Source organism: Osmerus mordax, chromosome 8, assembly GCF_038355195.1.
Source record: "Osmerus mordax isolate fOsmMor3 chromosome 8, fOsmMor3.pri, whole genome shotgun sequence".
In the NCBI taxonomy this organism is placed as follows: Eukaryota; Metazoa; Chordata; class Actinopteri; order Osmeriformes; family Osmeridae; genus Osmerus; species Osmerus mordax.
The window spans coordinates 7,688,396-7,708,206 of NC_090057.1; positions in this window are offsets into that span (position 1 = coordinate 7,688,396).

Sequence of the window (19,811 nt, forward strand, 5' to 3'; positions counted from 1 at the left end):
TACCGGATGTTGATGGTATTATCTTGAATTTGGGTGTCCTTTAACTATGTATTGGGGCATACTGCATCTTTTTGTGGCTCCCTAAATAGTGTTGTTGTATGGGTGTTGGGATGCAGCCCCTGTCACCCTGAAAGATGTGTGTGTGTGTGTGTGTGTGTGTGTGTGTGTGTGTGTATCCGTGAGACACACAGAGCGAGAGCGAGAGAGAGACAATTGCCAGCACAATATCACTGGTCGGTCACATAAAGCATTGAGTTTCAGGCCTCGGTTCCAGGCCTGAGCGGGCCAAGCGGGTGGAGCGACAGTGAGGGGGCTTCTCCCCAAGATGACGCAGAGGAAGGACATGTTCAGTTTTATTTGGTTTGAATCTTGTTTCTTTTGATGAGTCTCCATCTGTCTCAGCCCTCCTGAATTGTCTCATCTGGCTCTCTGTGGTTGTCATAGTGTGTGTGTGCGTGCGTGTGTGTGTGTGTCAGTACATGTCCTGGGGGGTGGCCAGGCTCATGGGGCTCATGTGACTGATTAGAGAAGGGGAGGGCCTCGACAGAGACAGGGTCTGTCTGTCCTAACCCTACCCCTACCCAGGAACCCCTCCACTCCCCCCCTCACCCCTCCAGAATGGGAGATCATGATGGACTGGTCTGCCCTCACCCTATATCCACACACTTCCAGTCTGTAGACAGGTTCCAAGGTTGTACTAGTTAGCGACTGAGTGAATGAGTGAGTCAGTGAGTGGAAGTGTGTAATAAGTGTCGGTGAATGAATGAATTAAATGTTGAAAAAGTGACATCTGTCATGTGGGTTGTGGGGATAAGGCATCAGGGCCCAGACTTGAATCTGTGTTCGAGACACACTGGATGTTGGGAGGGTCAGCGGGCAGAGTGGGTCCCCTGGTCCTGGGGGGAGGACGGGGGTGGGGGGCTGGAGGAGCAGCCAGGGGGTCTGATGGCCCAGGGACATGGTGCTGGAGGTCACCGGGTCCAAATGGGCCAGCTGGAGAACCAGTGGGACCCAGAGCATAATGAACAGCATTCATTTATTACAGGAATCTCACAACTGATGCTTATCTAAAGGATACATTGTTCAAGTACACCATACAGGATGTGGAGCACTGTTGACCGTGTGTTTGTGTATGTATAAGTTAGAGTGTGTATGAGGGGGGTGGGGGCTGTGTCTGTTAGTGTATGTGTCTGTGTCGGATCTCTGACAAAGGAACAATCTTCCCTGTTGCATTTCAAGGCTGTGTCTCTGTGTGTGTGTGTGTGTGTGACAGTGAGGGGATCACACTGTCATAATGTTTAAAGGAGTTTGACCTAAAGCTTTCCTGTGTCTGTGTTCACTGAGGGGGAGTTTCTGTGTCTCAGCCAGCGCTGGGAGAGAGGGAGGGTAAACAGAGTTCCACCACACCCTGCATGGACCCTCTTACCCTCTGTCTGCCATGCTGTTTAAAGAGCGCTGTGTGATCAACACTTAACCCGTAGCTTGTCTTTATCCCTACGCCCAGAAGTAATAGCCCACTGTCCCATTAGAAACAATTTAGTAATAGTGTATATGGATGCGTTGGTGCTTTTATATTGTGTGTGTGAGAAAGAGAGACAGAGACACGAAGAGAGAGAGTTGTACATGTGTGGATGTTTGAATCTCGGGAGGTTTCTGGCCGTATGGTTGTTTGGATAGCAGATGTGTCCATGTTTGGCAGATTGAGGATAATAAAGCAGGTTTTGAAAGCACGTCCGTGGCGTGTGGGGTGGGCTGTGTTAATGTGTGACCCAGCCGACCATATCTACAAATCTGTTATATTTACCCCAGTGGGATCCTCTGGGCTCATGAATGCCAGACCAGTGGTGTTTGGGATGGGGGCAGGGGGGTCACTGACCTGGATGCACAGAGAGGAGCCCTGTAGCTGGGCTCGGGCCTTGGAGGACGACCCCTAGGTGCTGGAGGAGGTGGTGGTGGTGGTGGAGGCCAGCTGTTGTGAGTTAGTACTGTCATCCCTGTGCAGAGAGCCTTCAAACAAGGTACTGGGATTACTTTTCCTTCTAATATTACACAGCTGACCAGCTGACCTCTCCAGATCCCTCAGCAGACATGCAGGAGATGGGCGGGGCTTCACCATGGCAGACACTTGACAGGACCTCAGAGAACCCTCCTGCTGTTCAATCAATAGAGACGATCAATAACCCAACAACGGTCCCGCAACGTGCTGATGTGGTTCTTTTACAACAAGGAGTATGTGTTTATGATTTCAAACACCAAGGTTGACCATACGTAGCTTCTCTTCAGACACAGCAGAACCCATCTCCCCCCCCCACACACACACACACACACGTAGCAAAGTGTCAGCACCCGCTTTCAGTCTTCATCTCCACTGTCTCATCATCATGGTCGTCTTTCTCATGGGAACCATGCCACTTCTCAGTGAGCGTGCAGGGTCTCCTCTCAGCACCGCACACTCTGGGGTCACCTCCCTGGGGCAGCTTCAGGGGTCACAGGTCACAGGATCACAGGCTCCACAATGGCCAGGACTGTTGATTGTTGATGCTGGGCTTGAAGCGTTGAGAGGAGAAGGAGGAGGGGTGAGGAGGAGTGGATTAAAGGAGTAGGGCAGGGAGGGGGTTGGTGGATTGTGCGTATATATATATGTGTGTGTGTGTTTGTGGGGGAAGGGGTGTGGGGGGGTTGAAGTGGACCCAGACTTCCTATTCGCCAGACCACCATAGCAGAGGAAGCCTGGCGGACTGGACTGCCCTCCGAGCCTGTGTTGATGGGATCTCGGCTCTTTGACGAGGGAAATTCAATTTCCTCCCTTTGCACTGGGTCAGGGTGGGCTCTGATTTTATAGCTTGGCCTAGGAGTGAGGCTGAGACACCAACATGGTCGCAATGACGCCATGCTGAGGAACATTCACCTGGAGCTCAATCAGTCAGTTGGTCTTGAAGTCAACCAGTCAGTCATTTCCAAAGCATTACCTTTATATTGTATAAAACATTACACAGACACACACAAGACAGACAAAGGGAGAAAAAAAACTAATTCTACCACACGCACGCACACACATTCACGCCCAAACACACACAGACAGACAACGAAAACAAACACTAACACACTCTACTGCACACACACCTGCATTCTTAAATGGCCTGCCAGGAATGTCAATTACCTTTGTGGTGTCATTTGTGTTGTTGTTGACTGTTTGTTTAGGTCGGCGGGGGAGCCAGATTTGGATCTCTGAGGTGGTAGAGAGAAGATGGGGGGAAAACCATCAGTCTCTCTCTCTCTCTCTCTCTCTCTCTCTCTCTTTCTCTCTCTCTCTCTCTCTCTCTCTCTCTCTCTCTCTCTCTCTCTCTCTCTCTCTCTCATAGACACACACACACTGCATTCCTACGTCGGTGTGGCTGGGTTTTGTCCCTCCCAAATGTGAATTGTTCCTGCTCTCGTGGTAAAGATCTAGTTTCCCAGAGATCCCTGGTAAAGAGGTACCTGGAGGCCCCTGGTTTGGCCTGTGAAGTAGAGGGATACGGAGATAGCACAGAACGAGTGGAGCTGAAAACGTGAGGGTGTCATCTTTATGCTAGCAGTAACAGTAAAGATTAAAGAGTAGAGATAGGGCTGGAGACAGAAGGAGAGAGGACAGAGGGGGGAGGGAGAGAGAGTTGAAGAGAGACACAGAGAGTGGGGGCTGAAAGGTCATCTCTGCTCTGGTATGCTGTGCTGTTTGGATTCGACCACTTGTCCTCCTCTTCATTGGCTTCCTGAATACACACACACACTCTCTCACGCTCACACACATTCAAACACACTCAAACACGCATACATGAGTGCACCTAAATCCTAAATGTACACACATCCAGGTACACACAAACAGGCACACAGCCCCCCCCCCCCCGAAATCCCGAAACAGGTCTGGATATGCATTGGCACCCCACTATCCAACCGTGTAGAAAGTAACAAAAAAGACCAGCCAGAGAGGTGTTAAATAGACTAGATCAGACACATACAGAGGTGGTATATAGACTAGATCAGACACATACAGAGGTGGTATATAGACTAGATCAGACACATACAGAGGTGGTATATAGACTAGATCAGACACATACAGAGGTGGTATATAGACTAGATCAGACACATACAGAGGTGGTATATAGACTAGATCAGACACATACAGAGGTGGTATATAGACTAGATCAGACACATACAGAGGTGGTATATAGACTAGATCAGACACATACAGAGGTGGTATATAGACTAGATCAGACACATACAGAGGTGGTATATAGACTAGATCAGACACATACAGAGGTGGTATATAGACTAGATCAGACACACAGAGCGTTTCAATAACAGACTCCACTCATGGAGCTCAGGCGATCTGAGAGGAACCAGAGTGATTCTCAAGTGGGCATCTGATTGGACATCGGGGTTAAGCTGATAAGATGAGTGAAGGAGATTCCAGGGATGTTGGTCTATAGTGCTGTGGCCCACTGTCTCAGGTCACCAAGCCTCCACAGTGTCTGTTGGTTTTATTATACATGTGACTGTGCATCTGTGTGTCAATCCAGTGTATGTGTGTGTGATGATGGTGATGGTGTGTGTGAGAGAGAGAGAAAAGTGTCTGTCATTGGTGTGTGTCTCTACGTGTGTGTGTGTGCTGTGTGAGTGTGTGTCTGTGGATAGTTGTGTGAGTGTGTGTCTAGCTTATCTTTACCTTATTCGCCTAGTTTATTTGAGTATGTTTCACTAGTCTCTTTAATATAGCTGTGTCATTACGTGACTTCCTGTTGCAGAATACCCCCCCCCCCCCCCCTTCAACTCCCCACCTCAGCGGCTCAAGAGGCAACAGCACTCAGGGTTCATGGGTCAGGGGTCAGGGGTCAAATGCTGAGGGTCGTAACGATGTCCAGACTTAGATCCACTAACCAGAGATTCTGTGTGCGTGTCGAATGTAGTGTGTGTGTAGTGTGTGTGCAGAGGTATTTAAACGGTTGAAAGGAAACTGTCCATCAGTATTAAATCTGAAACCAATTTGACTGTGTCTCTACATTTACATCCTCTGATTTCCCTTCTGGCCTCTCATCAATACTACCCCCCCCCCCCTCCACCAGACACACAGCAGGGAAGACAGGCAGCCCACTCTGTCTCGCATTCATTCCTACTTTCATTTGTCCACTCAGTTCTTCATTTACACATTCGTTTATGCATTTATTCATTCACTATTGATTACATGTGGATCCAGCTGTCATCAGTTCCCAAACAGATGATCAGTGTGGCCCTGTGTGTGTGTGTGTGTGCGCGCGCGTGTCAGCACATTATGTGTATGCTCTGAAAGTGTGTGTGTGCCTGTCAACACGCGGACGTGTATAGTCTCAGTGTGTGTCCGTGTGTTTGTGTCTACACATGTATGTTAAGGTCTTAGCATGTTGTGTGTGGGCATGTTTGTTGTGTGCAAGTATGTTTGTGTCTACATAAGCAGGACCTAGTGTGTCGGTGGTGTGTGTGTGTGTGTATGTGGTGTGTGTGTGTTGTGTAGAGCTGGGACACCCAGGGAAGGTTTGTGAGTGTTAGCAGACTCTGCAGCTCTAATCTGCTCCACTCTGTCCTATGCTCACCTGTCAATGAGCCAATAACAGATCATCACATGACTGATAACCAAGTAAGTCATGTGACCCCTGCTATAAGTCCTGCTGTGAGGCTTCATCCATACATCTGCTTACAGGCCACTCCTTACACTGTAGAGACATCCATTCATCTGTATCTCACAAAGTTTATAAGTCAACATTTATATAGTCCACTTTAAGGCTTAGCTGTGACACATTTAAATATCTGTTTACAGTGTGTGAACGGTGTCATTGTGGTGTGTGTTTTGGTTTACTATGGAGGCTCTGTGTTTATGCTAGCTAGTTAGCTTCATCACCTCGCCCATGTTTAGCAGAGTTTCATGACTCAACACTTCCATCAGTGTGTCAGCCTCCATTCTCCGTAAACAAGACACTCATTAACATACATGAAAAGGCAATCATTATCACACACGCTCACACACACATACATTGAACCACACAGACATGCAAACACACATTCAAACACACACAAACACTCCTCCCTGCATCAGTTCCCAGCACCAGAGCTGGAATCCCAGTGTGTAATCTCTGCTCTCTACAGGGATGATGATAGACCTCTCTCTCTCTCCAGTCCTCCATTAGAAGGGATCCTGACTCGCCCCACTCTCTTATTATAGCCTCCAGAAGATGCCACACACACACACACAATTTGGGAGAAGACCCCTTTGTTTTCACCAGGCCCATTCCCTCTGATCATGTGTGCATGCATGGTTCTCCCAAACAGACGTGATGCACAAACCACCATGACGGAGTACAACCATGGAAAGCAGACAGGCCCAACCACTATCTCTGCCAAGCTCAACTGACCCAGAAGCTCCTATTATTAGCACCCTGCACTCCCAAACCGACACTCTGCTCTCATCTGGCTGCCAGAGAAAGGAGCAGACAGCTCATGTTTGTCCAGCACCCTGAACAGTTTGTAAATCAGAGTCTGGCTTTGGTTTGTTGCTTTTTTTCTGTATGAGGACCAGTGTGTGTCTGTGTGTGTGTGTGTGTGTGTGTGTGTGTGTGTTTGTTTGTGTGTTTAAGGCAAGAGTCTTGAGTATGAATAGGTTCATGGATCAGAGTGCCATGTGTTTAAATACCCATTGATGTTTAACAGCAATCTATCAGCCAAACACCACTGATCAATACACATGTTTAATGCTAATCATGTTAAATGCTAATCTTGGGCTACGCCCCTATTGATCCCTCATGTCCTGGAAACTGTACCAGGTGGAGCAAGTCTGACACAAAACACACACACGTACAAACACACATGCAGGCAGACACACACACACACACAGACGTACGTGCAGAAAACCCAAAAGTACACACACATCTGAGGGAGTTTGTTTGATGAAGCTGGGGTGTGTGGAGACAAGCTGTTGTAGTTATTGATCAGCTGCCATCAGAAGGACAAGGTCGCTGGGTCATATGTCGCTCTGGTGGACGCTGCTTCAACACACACACACACATTTCAGTGCACAAACTTCGACACACATCTACACACACTTCAGTGCACACACATCAAAGAGGCGGGAGCTGGGCGGGGTAGGTGGAGTTGGGCACGAGTGTGTGGGAGGAGGCTGAACCAACATCATTATGCAGTATTTGATCATGTTGAAGGCAAGGCCAGTGGGGTCACTGATAGCTGACCACCACAAAGACAGTCAGACTGGAGAGGAATGGGTGAGTTAGGATGAGGATTGGGGTTAGGGGTAAGGTTTGGGTTTTGGTTATGCTTGGGTTAGGATGTTTGTGTATAGGTGTGTGTTTACAAGTGTATGTGTGTTACAGTACATGATTTCACAGCTGAGAGTCTCCATCACTGTGTGTGTGTGTGTGTGTGGAGTACATTCTCCAGCCCAGCCCCTCCCCTGTGAGAGCTGCGTCTGAATGTGAGCTATGCTGCTGACACAGCCTGAGAAACATGACTGCTATGCTTGCATCTTTCACACTGCTACATCCTCACTCTGACGCACACACACACACACAAACTCACACGCACGCACGGACACACACTCTCGCCAACACACGCTCACACACACGCACCCATTCGCGCACACACAGAGACACGCACTGAATTCCTAGCTCTGTGTAGCTCTCCTCTCCCACACTGCAGCGTGGAGTGAGGAAGCAGGCTGACAGACAATGCTGGGATTGAGGCTCTATGCATGGAGCCCTTTCACACTTCCTATCTCCACTATCTGCAACGTTAATGACTACGTAACCCAGCGTCTTCGTGTTGGGCATGGAGTCGTTTTCCCTCTCCTCTTTTTTCTCTTTTTTCTTGCTCTCCCTGTCTTTTTTTCTTCTCTCTCTCTCTCTCTCTCTCTCTCTCTCTCTCTCTCTCTCTCTCTCTCTGTCTCTCTCTCTTTTCCTCTCCCCCTCTCTCTGTCAATGTGTGTTCCTCCTCCTCCCTCTCTCTCTTTCTTTCTCTCCTTCCCTCTCTATCTTCCCGTTCTCTGCATTTGCATAGGAGGACATTTAAAACGGCATCAAAGAGGGTGTGTGTCACAAGGAGGCGGGTGACTCAGCTGACTGGCATGGTGACCGCTGGTCAGAGGTCTTTAGTGGCTGTTGATGCCACACATTCCTCCAAGCTTCTTGGTATTTGGTCTGAAGGCTTTTGTCCCAAATTCACAGATCTTTGACGACAAAAACAATCCTCAAACGTTTTCATCTTTGCTCCCTCTCTTCTTTCACTCTCGCTCCATCTTTAAAAAAAAACTTTTGTCTTTCACAGAGTACTTGACAAGCTTGTGAGGTGCACCAGTCATTGAGGTGTGTGACATACATCCACACATGCACACACATGCTATAACTAACAAAGACACACAGAATGATCAGCGCACACCTCATTAGGTCATCTTAGGTGATCTGGTTGGAGCATGGGGCAACCTCCATCTTTGAAACTCCTGTTCCCACCATCCTCTCTGTTTCCCCCTGGCTCTGACCTCTGACCCCCAGGCCCAGGAAGTGACCCCTGAATAGGTCTCAAAAGGTCACCAGGGGTCGGCCCAGGTCCCTGGGCTCTGATAGGATGCTGATGGTAACCTATTAGAGGGAGTAATGAGGGGTAAAATCAGACAGGCTCCACGGAGGGGAGGGTGAGTAAGGACAAGGAAGAGAGAGAGAAACCAGATATAGAGAGTGTGTTTTAAGCAAATAGTTGCCATTCAGCCATTACTATTTAAAAAAACATGATATATGCAGGTTTGTGATTGGACAAGACAGCTGGTCACTGGATGTATGGAAGGTTTTGATTGGGCATGACAGCTGGACCACCTTAGTTTGAGTATGGTCTTTTAAGTGTGTGTGTGTGTGTGTAGAGTGTTCTCTGTACTGTGTGTGTGTGTGTGTCGATGTGTGTGGGTGGGTGTGCTGCCAGGAGGTCATAATGTGACCGGAAGCCTGGTTACATGTTTGGTCAATCCTCTCCATCTACTGAACAGGATGTACTGAAAAATTCCACTCTCTCTCTCTCTCTCTCTCTCTCTCTCTCTCTCTCTCTCTCTCTCTCTCTCTCTCTCTCTCTCTCTCTCTCTCTCTCTCTCTCTCTCTCTCTCTCATTCTTTTCTTGGAAAGAGAAGAACACTTAAAAAGGAGCCCTCAGCGCACACTTCCCTCTCCTCCTTTTTACGGGGGGGGGGGGGGGGGGATCCAGTTGTCCAACCTCCCCCCACCCCCAGCTCTAAAAGCAACCGCGAACATGAGAGCACCCCAACAGCCGGATAATCCCCCCCGTCCCTTAACACCCCCCCCCCAGCACTCCACACCATCATCCTTTATACTTCCATAGACTACTATTGTTCAACAGCTTTTCAAAACCACCCGCCCGCCCAACCAGCCAGCCAGCCAGCACCCCCCCCCCACAACCCCCCCCCCCCCCCCTCCCCCCCCCCGTGGTGCTGTGTGAGCTCTCCCGACAGCTGAAGTCATTACATAAGCGTCCTCACACAGCACACCGTGCCGCTGGTGACTAGAGGGGGGTTGCGGCGGGCTCTGACGCAGATGGCAGCCCTGTCTCCACCACACCTGTGAATCATTTGGCCACAAACTTGTTTATTTGGCTTTTCTTGAGTGCTACCAGTGTTTCCTCTGTGTGTTGTGTGTCGCCACCCAATCTCTTTCCTCTAAACGTTCATCCCCCGCCCTCCTCCCCCCGCCCTCCTCCCCCGCCCCGCACCACCTAAACACTCTGTCCCTCTGGGCAATGTAGCGATTGTAGTGCGACCACCGAAAAAATAGGGCCAAATTATCTCAATTGAACCCCCCACCCCTACTCCTCCATCCCCCCAACCCCTGCTCAACCTACAGCCCCACCTTCCAGAAACCCACAGTCATTGAAGTCAAATGGAGGAGCAGTTTGAAAAAGCCCTTTAAGGGCTTCATGTTGTTGTTTGCTGTTTTACTGTCCCTTGATGCTTGTTTTTCTTCATTTGTACTTCTTTGCCAGAGGAAAAGTTGCTATGTATTAGTGGAACACTGTTCTCACTCAACTCAGTAAACGCAATTACTCAGCATTTCCACATCTACATAAACTCTCCATAAAAATGAATGAACAAAGCATATTTACATTTTAAAGAGAGGAGTTTTACTAGCCAGACCATCAGCTTGATGTTACTGTCAGCTGTAGTCAAGTTTGTGTGTGTGTGGGTGTACTGTAGTGGTTAAGTGGCTTCCAGTCAGACTGGTGGTGCTCATCGTGGCTCAGTGTTCACGTTGTTAAGATGCCCCTGGGCGTCCTCGTTTCTGTGGATCCATGAACAAAGAAGCACGTCCACAACCTGCATTAGCCTGGCACAGTTCACCCACGCTAACGAGGTCCATTCAATTAGCTAACGAGATAATGAGCATGCTAATGAGCCAGTTGAGGAGGGTCATGATGTAATGGAGAATGAGACCCTCCCCCTCCACATACACACTCACAGACACACAGACACACACGTTCACACACATACACACAGGGGAGCTAAAGTGAGCTCTTTGGGGTAATTAAAGGCGTCTAATAAAAAGATGCTCTGCAGTGTTTTATTAGAGCTGGTCTCCAGAGTTACTGCCTGCCTAATAAGAGCTTTGAAAGGTGTGTGTGTGTGTGTGTGTGTGTGGGTAGGGCAGGTATCTGATAAATGATGTTCCTTCATAACTGGAGGATCAAAACAATGAATGCTGCATTCTCTAGGGAGAGAGCAGAGAAAGTGAGGGGGAAAGAAAGAAAAGGAGAGGCAGAGAGAGAGAGAGAGAAATCAAGTTGGATGGTTAATTAGATGGTTTCAAAGGAATGTGTCACCTCCAGGTAGTGTTCAGATCAGATCGTTTTGATAACAGAGTTCAGTTTTATTGTGTGTTCAAGTCTTTAAGGACATTACATTTACATTTAGCAGACGCTCTTATCCAGAGCGACTTACAGTAAGTACAGGGACATTCCCCCGAGGCAAGTAGGGTGAAGTGCCTTGCCCAAGGACACAACGTCATTTTGCACGGCCGGGAATCGAACCAGCGACCTTCAGATTAATAGCCCTATTCCCTAACCGCTCAGCCATCTGACCCGCCAACATTATTATTCATAGTTCGATATATAGGTGAAAAAAGGAAGAGGAGGAAAAATGAAGGTGGGAGTAGGGACCAAGCCTACACACTCAGACACACACAAGAACAGCCCTCTTGGTTTGTTTTCAGCAGCTTGTACGTCGTAAACACTTGTCGTACAATGTTTGTGCGTGTGTGTGTGTGTGTGTGTGTAAACGGAAAATGGCAAAGGAGATAAGAAATACCTTGTCTGTAGTGGTAGAGTAGATAAATAAACAAACAAATAAATGAATCCCCACACACATGCACAAACACACACACACGCGCATAAAATAAACAATTTGAGTGCCATGCATACACAAGGCCTGGCTCTCTGTGGTCAGTGAGGGTCAGTCCCCTTGTGTGAGTCTCCAGACCTCAACAGCCAGCCTGCTCTGTTTGTGAAGTGTTGAAGGAAGCCAGCGGCTCTCCAAACACACAACACACTAAAGCAACAATAACACTGTCCATGTCTAACTCACTGGACACACGCCCAGGAAGATAAGCATCCTCTGTGTGTGTGTGTGTGTGTCTAAACCATACTAAAATAGACTATAGAGAGAGTGTGTCCGCTCTTGCACATTCCCTGCTCATGTTTTTAATCTTCCCATCCGTTTGTCCATCACTGACGGGAAGCTACTTCCTGTCTGTGTCGCCGTAGTGATGAGTGCATTGCCAATAAAAGTCCCAGAGGAAACGGAGCCCAGAGCCTCTGATTGTTCCTGAGGTGTCTGGAACGGGGCTCCCTCACACACATCCGGCTGGCTCTTTCCCTTTTAGACACACACACTCCTACCCTCAGAAACACACACACTCAGACACACACACACACACACATCAAGACAGAGAGACACCCCCAGATACACAGACACACAGACACAACCACACACATCCACAAATGCACACACTCACACATACTGTACATTTCTATCCATTCTCTCACTCACACAGGCAGTCAGGGGGCTCTTCAGGGGGGTGGAAGTCAGTTCTAAAGAGGCAACAGGAAGAGAGAGAGATGGCCCAATGTCGGGGGGGTAGGGGGGGCATGGAAAGAAGAGGCCCCAGACAGGACACTGCAGAGGGGCTATGTGTCGGGGGCTGCCCAGGCAGGGTGTGTGGCACTGGGGCAGAGGGACAGGCAGGCCCCCCAGTAAGAGGCCAAGGCCTGGACCTTAACCCTGGTTGGACAGGGAGTCAGACTGCAGAGAGAAAGAATAATGAGAGTAATGAGACAGAGCTGGCTGTTAGCGTTTGTATAAGCTCAGAACTTATTCTGCTGTCCCTCGATTTTCATGTGGATCCTGTCCACCTCTCCTCCTCACTCCTCCTCTGCATCCCTCCTCAGAATCCCCAGTCTGAAGAAGAGGAGTACTGTTGATTTTATATTCATGGTTGGAGCTGTGACATGTGCCAACATGCGCCAATTACCTCTGGCACCCTCTCTAGTCTCTCACCATGCCTGCCAGTACCCAGACTACGCACACACATCCTGTTTTCATTTAACTTTTGTTTTCACACAATATACACTCACATACACACACATATGCACTCACACACACACACACACACACACACTTACACTAATTACCAGTGGAATATGATTATATAATATCTGAATGTTTATAGATGTGAGCCATATAAAGATGCTTGGCCAGACCTCAGTGCTGCTAGTTAGCTGCGTGAGTCTTAATTACTAGGATCTCTGAGCTGTGTGTTTTCAGGGAAACATAGTCAGAGAGGGTGTGTGTGAGAGTTTGTGTGTGTGAGAGGGAAAGAAAGGGAGAGAGAGTGTGTGTGTGTGTGCCAGGACAACAACACCGGCTGGAGTGTGTGTGAGCGTCACCACTCAAAGAGAGAGGCCCGTGTGTTCAAGTCTCCATTCGGCCTCCAACACCTCAGCTCTCGCACGACGAGCAGTTAGGAAAGAACCGCTGGTGCTGTTCTACGGCACGCATGTCTCCGATCTCCCACGTTTGTTTACATTCTCCCTGTTTACCCAGAAGCCCCACACGTGCTGCGTTTGGCTCTCCCTCTCAGCGTGTCACAGTTCAAGACAACACTCACTTCCTGTTCAGTTGTATGCCCTGCCTCAAGAAAATAAACGTGGTTGAGGTTGAATAAAGGATAAACAAGGTGGAAACAAACAATAGATAATGATAATCAACCTGTAAATATATAGACCAGGATCCACACACACAGAGACACATAACACACATATACACAAAGGCATCCCCCCAGCACACACACATGCACAAACATCCCCCAACACACATCCTCACACACGCACACCCCACACATTCACGCACACACACAAACACAACCCATCCCAGTCCATCAGCCAATCAGGACTGCTCTTATCTTGATCTCTCATTCAGCAGGGTCCATTCAGTCTATTTATTACGTAATGGTTTAATTTCTCATAATACACTCTATGAGTCACTTCACTGTGAAGGACCCTTTTAGAGCACACAGATGAAGGTACACACACAGCACACAGATGGAGGTACACACACAGCACACAGATGGAGGTACACACACACACAGTACAGAGAGAGAGGTACACACACTCAGCGCAGACAGGGAATCACAGGGACATCCACGCCCCCAACCCCCCCCCCCCCCCAGCACCCCCTGACCCGGTGACCCCGCGAACTGAGCATGTACGGATCCTGGGCGGAACTAAAGGAGTGTCTCCGCCGGCGTCATGAGAAGAGTCTGCCACCATGCGTGTAGAATGCGTGTAGAATGCATATCAGGGGATTGGGTAACTCTGTCTGCTGAGAGGACGGGCACAGCACACACTGAACACATTGTTGAAATGAAAGACATCTCACTTACACATGACGTGTGTCTGTGTGTGTGTCTGTGTGTGTGTGTGTGTGTGTGTGTATGTGTGTGTGTGCAAGGCTTGAGGAAGCTGGGTGTGTGGTGGTGGTGGGGAGGTAGTGCTGGTTGTGCATTTGTCTGTTTGTTTGTGTTGTGTGGGTGTGTCTGTGTGTGTCTGTAGAGGCGAAGGGGTTGTATATGGGGTTGTGTGGTGTCTGTGATTGTGTGTTTGTGTAAAGGCAAGGGGATAGTGTGCATGGGTATGGGTGTGTGTGTGTGTGGCAATGTCCCTGGTCTTAACCCCGCCAGAAAGCAAACATAATTAGCACAACCAAATGACCCCATTACTCAATGTGCCAGAATCTCTCAGGCTGTGGAGGGCCAGAGTGCTCTCTCTCTCTCTCTCTCTGTGTGTGTGTGTTTCATTTGTCATTCATGCTTTGTGTTCTCTCAGAGTGTTGGTGTTTACCTGTTGGTCTTATCTGATCTCTCTGCCCGCTGGCCGGCCACACACCAGGTCAGACAGCATCCCATCAACCCTGGGGTAAGATTCTGCTTGTCCAGCACCCCCAGGGGCTCCTTCTGTTTGAAAACTTTTATGCTTCATTAAGCTCTAGCTATGGCTCAACAGCTCTAACATTAAATGTTGGCCGGCAAAACGTTTTCTTGAAAAGAAACGTCGTGAAGCAGTCGCACCAGAGGAGAGGAGGCATGAGGCAAAGTCCTGGAAGGTCGTGGCTGTCCGAGGTAAGGTAACAGTGATGGATTAAATAGTCCATCCATTCACTCCCTGGCATCCCCGTTTATCTGTCTGTTTATGTGGGTTTGTATTTTGTATCCCTTGATTTATTTTGTGTGCTGCTTTTGATAAAAGTGAATGAGTAAAATGTGAATGCAATGTTTTGGCATAGCTCAAGCTTTCGTCATCATGCTCGTCTTTTTTCTCTTTAGAGTACGTTCATCATCCCCTCCTCCTCCTCTCCCTCCTCCTCCTCATCCTCCTTCTACCCACCCTACTCTTTCACCTTCCACCATTACCCCAATCCTCTTCCTCCTCTTCATCATCGCTGTAACCGCCATCCCCTTCTCCCTGCCCCCCCTCCTTCCCCCTCCCCCCCTCCCTCCCCCCTCCTTCCCCCGCCCCCACCTCCAGTGCTGACAGAAGCTCTCGTCCCTCCAGGAGATGTCTTCTCCCGAAGCCCCCGTCAGGACCTTCCTGAGCTTCCTGTCTCACATTCCAGCCAAACCATCCAGGCGAATGATGCTACGGCATGTGCCCCCCCCCCCCCCCCCCCCACTCCAAAGCCACCCCCGCCCATGATCCAACCCACCGCTGCCCCGCCCCTCTCACACACCTCCAGGCACAGTCTTCCAGCCTCAACCCCCTACCCCCCCCCCCCCCCTCCACCCCCCCTCCCCCCACGCCGTATCGGATACCCAGGAGCGCCAGGGCTCCACACGTCTCTCAGCCAGCTGGCTCCCATAATCAGGGGCTCCTCGTTCCCTGGGATATCACTCCCAGAGTTCCCAGTGTTTCTGACAAGGGGGGCACGGGGCTGGGGGGGGGGGGGACGTGGGGGGGCTGCGGAACTCAATAATGGGACGGACAGATGTTTAGATGTAAGGAGCCGAGGGGCGAGGGGGGGGGGGCGTCCGCCTGTACAGCCTGACATAAACCAATCAGCTTGATCTAAGAGGTACATGGTACTGTTTGCTACAGTCCCCGAGATTGTAGGGTATAGGAAGAGGGAGAGAGGGGCATGAAGACAGGATTAGGCGAAGGAGAGAGAGGGTGAAAGGTAGAGCGTGGGTGGGAAGGTGGCGCGAGGGAGCAGGGGTGGAAAGATATACTGCAGGAAAGACACAAGAAAAAAACGATAGAAAGGGGTGGGGGTAAAAGGAAGAAAGAAAGAAAAAGTTCAGGAAAACAATGTAGAGATGGAAGAAGGAGGAGGAGAGCTGGGAAGACTGAAATAAAGAGAGAAATGTTGGAAAAGAAAAAGGGAAGAAGGGATATAGAGACCAAAGAAAGAGGAGGGAGAGGGGGATGAGAATGAGTCATGTTGGCAGGGGAGGATAAGAAGGAGAGGAGGGGAGGGAGGGGAGGGAAACAGCTGAGTGGCTTTTGAAGTGTGTCTTTGGCTCCGATCACGCTTTTATTTTGGCTGTGGTAAGAGGATACTCATGACTGCTGGGGTCTTTCTCTCTGCTCTCTCTCTTTCACTTTCTCTCCTTCGCTCTCTCTGTCTCTCTCGCTTTTGCTGCTCTTTTTTGCGGTCTCTCGCTTTCATTTGGTGTTCTCTCTCTCTTTTTTTCTGTCTCTCTCTGCTAAGCTCCTGTACGAGGTGGAGTGTGTTGGCGCATGTTAAGATCCCTGTGCTACTGGTTTGGCCTGTCTCTCTGGCTCCGCACAGGGGCTCCACAGAGAGGGGGAGTGAGCAGGTGGAGGTCCAGGATTAGCTCACCGTACCTGGGTACTGGACATGCAGAGTGTGTGGGTTTGTGTCTGTTTTCATGTATGTGTCACTGTCTGTGTGCATGTGTGTGTGTGTGTGTGTGTGTGTGTTTGTGGACTTGTGTGTGGGCGTATTTCCAGTCCTGTGTGCCCAGGGGAGTCCCAGCCTGTGTTACTGAGCAGCCAGGATATGTCTGTTAACCCTCTATCTATCACACACCACTACACACAAAATCAATATGTGGGTGTGTCTGTGTGTATGTGTGTGTATCAAAGGTTCAGAGGTAAGCCCCAGCCCCCTCCTGGTGTTGGTCAATAAGTGATAGTGAGAGCCGGTGACAAGGCCGGTCAGTTACCTGGTGCTGAAGCTGAACCTCCATCCACCCCCGGCGGGGGTGGGGGGAGGGCAGGGGCAGGTTTGATAGGTACATGGATGTGCTGGGCTGTACCCGCCCCCACCCCCCCTCTCGCCCAACAACACACACACACTATCTCTCTGTGTTTAACCAAAGGGTGTGGTGACATAAAAGGTCTTGAAGACGCTAGCCAACTGAAACATTGCCCAGAGTTATAAAAAAGCAGCGTTCACCCGGGTAACAGACAATATAGGGATTTGGTGTGTATGGTTAAGTGTATGTTCGAGGAGCAGGGTGTTTGTGCTTAAGTGCGTGTGTACGTGTGTCTTTGAGAGACGCAGAGGCAGTGTGATTAAGTGTGTGTGTCTGCTCGAACATGCACAGCTCACACACTCTCTGTCAGCACTCCTGATATAGGATCCCAGCTAAATGGAGTATGTGTTTGTGCGGGGGGGCAAGCAGTGAGGATTGAAGCTGGCCTGCCTGGATGATGGTAGTCACAGAACTTGGGGGGGAAGCGTCGACGACAGAGGTAAGGAGGGGAACACTGGCCTTATCTGCAACAGACATGTGTACACACACTGACTCACACACACACACACACACTCTCTCCCACACACACACACCTTGTCTTGTGTCTTCTCTGTGTGACCCAGCAGGCATAGTGGGAGGCCCCTGGTCTCTGAGAAGGTGGGGGGGGGGGGGGGGGGGGGGGGGGGCGGGGGGGGGGTGGAGGGGCAAGCGGGGGGGGAGGGGCTGATGAAGGGGAGGAGGGAGGGAGGGGAGGGAATGAGAGGACTGGGGGGCTGGGGTGTGGGGCTGGGGGCTAATCCTACCGGAATGTTACAGGAATGTGAAAGTTGAGTCAGGGATCGAACAAGAGAAGGCTGGTCTGACCAGGATGGGGAAGAGAGAGGATAAAGAAAAGAGAAATAGAGAGGGGAGGGGGGCTATAGATAAAAAGGAGGCATTCAGGAATAAATGTAATGAAAGAGGGAGAGAGAAAGGGAGGGAAAAGTGGGTTCGAAGAGAATGGAGAGAGTCTGGGTGAAAGAGAGGTGGAGAGGAGAACATGTTGAATGGGGGAGAGAAGAGAGGTCAAAAAGAGAGAAAGAAAGCCGGGAAGAGAGCTGCAGAATGAAAGAAGGGAAAGGGTCCGGATCTTGTTGTGAAAATGTGGATGTGCTGCATGGTGTTATTTCACTGTTGTATCCGTGTGTTTAGGAACAGCATGTCCTGTTTGCTAAGAGATGCCGTTTCTGTCAGTTGAAATGAGCAGCCCTCACAGACACCACACCAGCAGGTGAAACCTGTCTCATCATGAGGAGAAGGTGAACTTTGTGCAGACTGTGGTAACAACGGCAGTGAGGTGTGTTCACATGGAACAGAGCTGCCAGGATAAGTTCCTGCTTGTCTCTGCTTCCTGCTCGACAGACAGGCAGCCAGGCAGCCAGGCAGCCAGGCAGGGAGGGAGGCAGGGAGGCAGCCAGGCAGGGAGGCAGGCAGGCAGGGAGGGAGGGAGGCAGGGAGGCAGCCAGGCAGCCAGGGAGGGAGGCAGGCAGGGAGGCAGCCAGGCAGGGAGGCAGCCAGGCAGGGAGGCAGCCAGGCAGGGAGGCAGGGAGGCAGGCGGGGCGGGGAGGCAGCCAGGCAGGGAGGCAGGGAGGCAGGCAGGCAGGGAGGCAGGCAGCCAGGGAGGCAGGCAGCCAGGGAGGCAGGCAGGCAGGCGCGGAGGCAGGCAGGCAGGTAGGCCAATAGGAACACAAGACAAGACATATGATATGATATGCATCCGATGCATCTCAAGAGCTAGTGTTGTCAATGCGTGTGTGTGTGGGCGAGTGGTTGTTTGTGTGTGTGTGTGTGTGCATGTGGGTGTTTGAGTATGTGTGTGTGTGCATGTGTGTCTGTCTGGAGAACATCCTGAGTGTTTCTGTGTTCTCTAGAGCAGCATAGCAATAAGTTATAGTTCAAAAGATTGGACAATATTTGAAACTGCAATATTTGAAACAGGACAGCTGTCCTGTCTAGTGTATGTGTGTGACTGTGTTTACACGTGAGCGCATGTGTGTGTATGCGTATGTATGTGTGTATGTGTGGGACGTGTTCCCATCATTAGGCAGTGTGACGCGCTGTGCTGCTGTGGTCTATGAATGCCCCCTGAGGCACCCTGAACCAAGGACGAACATCAGACAGACAAACAATACCACAGAGAGGCGGGAGGAGAGGAGGTAGAGGACGGGGGAGGAAGAGAGAGGGAGAGAGAGGAGGGGGGGAGGGAGAGAGAGGGAAAGAGAAGACAAGTAGGAAGCAAAGAAGAGAGAAGAAAAAGATGGTTGGAGAGAATGAGGAATGGGATGAGGGAAAAAGAGAAGGCGATAAAGGGGAGAGAGAGAGACAGAGAGAGAGAGACAGACAGAGATAGAGACAGAGAGGGAGAGAGAGAGAGACGGAGAGAGACAGAGAGGGATAGAGAGACAGAGAGGGAGAGAGAGAGAGAGACAGAGAGAGACAGAGAGGGATAGAGAGACAGAGAGGGAGAGAGAGAGAGAGGGAATGAGAGAGGAAGTCAGGAAAAGGGGGAGATATGTTGGAGGAAAGATACATCAGTAAAGATGATTGGGTGTTTGAGGGACAAATAGAGAGGAGGAGTAGGAGGAGGTGGAGGAAGGGATGTGGTCAGAGAAAGAGAGGAAATGGAAAAGGAGATGGGGAGGAGATTCTTCTTCAAAGAAAGAAGAGAAAGAAAGGATGGGGTGACAGAAAGAAAGGAGGAAGGGATTGAGTGAGAGAAAGAGTGGGAGAGGAAGCCGGCAGATGGAAAGAAGGCATATGGAAATAAAGAGGTGATGAGAGGTTTTACAAGGAAGGGATGAAGAAAGACAATAAAAACAGAGAGAGACAGAGAGAGAAAAAAAGAAAGAAAGAAAGAAAGAAAGAAGAGGATTGGCAGAGAGAGTCAGAAAGACAAAAAGATAAAGAGAAAACAGTCACAAAAGAGAGGAACAA